Source organism: Lynx rufus, unplaced genomic scaffold (genome assembly GCF_022079265.1).
Source record: "Lynx rufus isolate CCGP_SWC_20201006 ecotype Redwood Valley unplaced genomic scaffold, mLynRuf1.p SCAF_10, whole genome shotgun sequence".
Lineage (NCBI taxonomy): Eukaryota > Metazoa > Chordata > Mammalia > Carnivora > Felidae > Lynx > Lynx rufus.
Window position 1 is genome coordinate 53,762,781 of NW_025814824.1, and position 3,642 is coordinate 53,766,422.

General features: G+C 37.7%; 1 pseudogene; it reads left to right on the top strand.

The window, feature by feature from the left end:
• Positions 1-777: 777 nt before the first annotated feature.
• On the top strand, positions 778-2,152 carry LOC124525882 (elongation factor 1-alpha 1-like; annotated as a pseudogene).
• Positions 2,153-3,642: the final 1,490 nt, after the last annotated feature.

Genomic DNA, 3,642 nt, shown 5'->3' on the forward strand with positions numbered 1-3,642 from the left:
TTCATTATAAAATATCATCACCATGCTTTGATTGTTAAGCACCAATACCTGGCCTCTACTATTTTGAGATCTCATCCTCCCTATTGCTCTCAGGGACCTTGATTCTTAAAATAATCACTTGCTGATAGTGCTGACCAACGAGTTTCATAGTGATACTGGTATGCTCTTCATGAGTATATCAGTTATTACCTCCATCTCTCACTAATCTATACTCAATATCATCATAAGGGTACATAAAAGAAGACTGAATATTCAGCCATCTTCCTTATTTCAAAAATATCACAAGGTATCCAAAACCAAAACAGAAGTGATAAAGGAAGAAATACAACAGCCCATAAATTGTGGGAAGGAAGTCAAGGACTCACAAATCAAAGTTGAATAGGAATAGTATACAACAACCAACAAAGAGACTTGAAGGAAATATAATTCATAATATATATATATATATAATATATATATTATATATTTATATGTTTATATAATTTATATAAATATATTTATATATATTATATATATATATATAATTCAAGGCATAAAATAATACTTTAATGATTATTCCATGCTGTAAAATATCTTAAAAGCAAATTAATTAAATAAAAAAGCCAATTAGAAGATCATAAAAAAACAGATTTAAATAAAACCAATGACAAATAGGAAAATAAGCAAGGGCCAAAACAACAGGATTAAAGAAAAAATTAATAAAGTACAAACTGTTTTGCAACGGGTTTTCTGCCAGAACACAAGTGTCATTAAAACCACCTCTAAACCTAAAACAAAATGGGAAAGGAAAAGACTCATATCAACATCGTCATCACTGGACACGTAGATTTGGGCAAGTCTACCACTAATGGTCATCTAATCTACAAATGCGGTGAGATTGACAAAAGAACTATCAAAAAATTTGAGAAGGAGGCTGCTGAGATGGGAAAGGGCTCCTTCAAGTCTGCCCGGGTCTTGGATAAACTGAAAGCCGAACGTGAAGGTGGTTATCACCTGAAATTTGAGACCAGCAAGTTTTATGTGACCATCATTGATGCCCCAGGACAGAGAATTTACCAAAAATATGATTACAGGCATATCTCAGACCGACTCTGCTGTCCCGATCGTTGCTGCTGGTGTTGGCGAATTTGAAGCATCTATCTCCAAGAATGGGCAGACCTGTGAGCATGGCCTTCTGGCTTACACACTGGGTGTAAAACAACTTATTGTTGGTGTTAACAAAATGAATTCTACTGAGCCAACCTACAGCCAGAAGAGATACAAGGAAATCGGTAAGGAAGTCAGCACCTACATTAAGAAAATTGGCTACAACCCTGACACAGTAGCATTTGTGCCAATTTCTGGTCGGAATGGTGACAACATGCTGGAGCCAAGTGCTAACATGCCTTGGTTCAAGGGATGGAAAGTCACCCGTAAAGATGGCAATGCCAGTGGAACCACACTGCTTGAAGCTCTGGATTCCATTCTGCCAGCTACTCGTCCAACTGACAAGCCCTTGTGTCTGCCCCTACAGGATGTCTACAAAATTGGTGGTATTAGTACTCTTTCTATGGGTTGAGTGGAGACCGGTGTTCTTAAGCCAGGCATGGTGGTCACTTTTGCTCCAGTCAACGTTACAACTGAAGTTAAAGTCTGTTGAAATGCACCATGAAGCTTTGAGTGAAGCTCTTCCTGGAGACAATGTGGGCTTCAATGTCAACAAGGTATCTGTCAAAGATGTTCATCGTGGCAATGTGGCTCGTGATAGCAAAAGTGACCTACCAATGGAAGCAGCTGGCTTCACGGCTCAGGTGATTATCCTGAACCATCCAGGCCAAATCAGTGTGGATATGCACCTGTGCTGCACTGTGCCCACAAGTTTGCTGAGCTGAAGGAGAAGATTGACTGTCATTCTGGAAAAAAAGCTGGAAGATGGTCCCAAGTTCTTGAAATCTGGTGATGCTGCCATCATTGATATGGTTCCTGGCAAGTCCATGTGTGTTGACAGCTTCTCTGACTATGCTCCTCTGGGACGTTTTGCTGTTCATGACATGAGATAGACGGTTGCTGTGGGTGTCATCAAAGCAGTGGACAAGAAGGCAGCTGGACCTGGCAAGGTCACCAAGTCTGCCCAGAAAGCTCGGAAGGCTAAATGAATATTATCCCCAATACCTACTACCCCAGTCTTAATCAGTGGTGGAAGAACAGTCTCAGAACTGTTTGTGTCAATTGGCCACTTAGGCATAATAGTAAAAGACTGGTTAATGATAACAATGCATTGTCAAGCCTTCAGAAGGAAAGGAGAATGTTTTGTGGACAATTTGGTTTTTTTTGTGTGTGGCAGTTTTAAGTTATTAGTTTTTAAAATCAGTACTTTTTAATGGAAACAACTTGACCAAAAATCTGTCATAGAATTTTGAGACCCAATAAAACAAAAGTTTAATGAGAAACCTGTGTCTTCTTTTGGTCAACACTGTAACCTTGTACTATTCAGGTAAAAGATTAAGAGTTTCCCATAACCTGTTCCTGGTGTTAATATCTGCTGAAACTGAGAATTGGGTTAATGGGTTGTTTTCCCCTGGGCTGGGAAACGTTTTTACCAGGTAAGGGAAAGAAACAAGCACATAGAGCTATGGGAAAAGGGGATCTGCAACATAGTTTAGAACAGTAACATCATTAAGGTAGGCTATAAATGGTTAAATTCTGTAATACAAACCTCAATGTGTTGCATATAAAATTTGTATACTATCACTATTGAGTAAACTTGATACATTGTCATAATTGAGTTTCTTAGTTACTGGAGTGCTTTGTTGCATTTATAAATCTTGTAGTTTAAAGTACCCTGAAAGGTCAGCCATTAAACAACATTATTATATTTAATGGTAGAGTTCATTGTATCCAAACTGTAGGAGAACAAAGTATATACTGGACGTTTACTGTCACTTGAGAACTAGAAACCCACCTCCAATAGGAATTTTCATCTAAGCCAAGCTTGAGTGAAGAGGGAACATTGCTGCACTGGAGATTTAAAACCCAAAGTGGCAATACTCAACCTAAATGAGGACTTGTCTTGGACTGTAGGGTAAGCTTTAAGTTGAAAATGTTTTCAAGATTTTGCTAAAGATGTCCTTCCAAAATCATTACCTAATGAGAAGCAATAAAAGAATGACCATTCCAAGTGAATTTGATGGACGGGTTGGAAAGTGAAGAGCTCATTAAACTCTACTGTGTTTATTTTGTAACTTCTATAAAGTATGTACACTGGTAAATTAACAGTACTTTTCTTTGATTGACAACATTGTAGTCTTAAGTTCTTAGTTTTGGATAGGTGGCAAATCTCTGAAGAACACTGGTGCATTTGATAGAACATTCCACGCATCTTGACTATTTGGACGTTAATTCCGTAAGACCCTATTTGACCCCTAAATTTTAAGTTGCTTTGAAATAGGCAAAATCACAGGACACCTTGTATTTTATACTGCTGACATTTATGGTCTCTCAACAGTATTACCAGGGACAGTGTAAATTAAAACTTAATAAGACTTTGTCTCCACAGCTCCAAAATACCATTATTTTTCTTCCTCTTATTTGTACAAATATGTTGATTACTATTGGTTTAAGATTAGAGGAGTGGAGATTGGTAAGATTCTTAAACAGCATGTC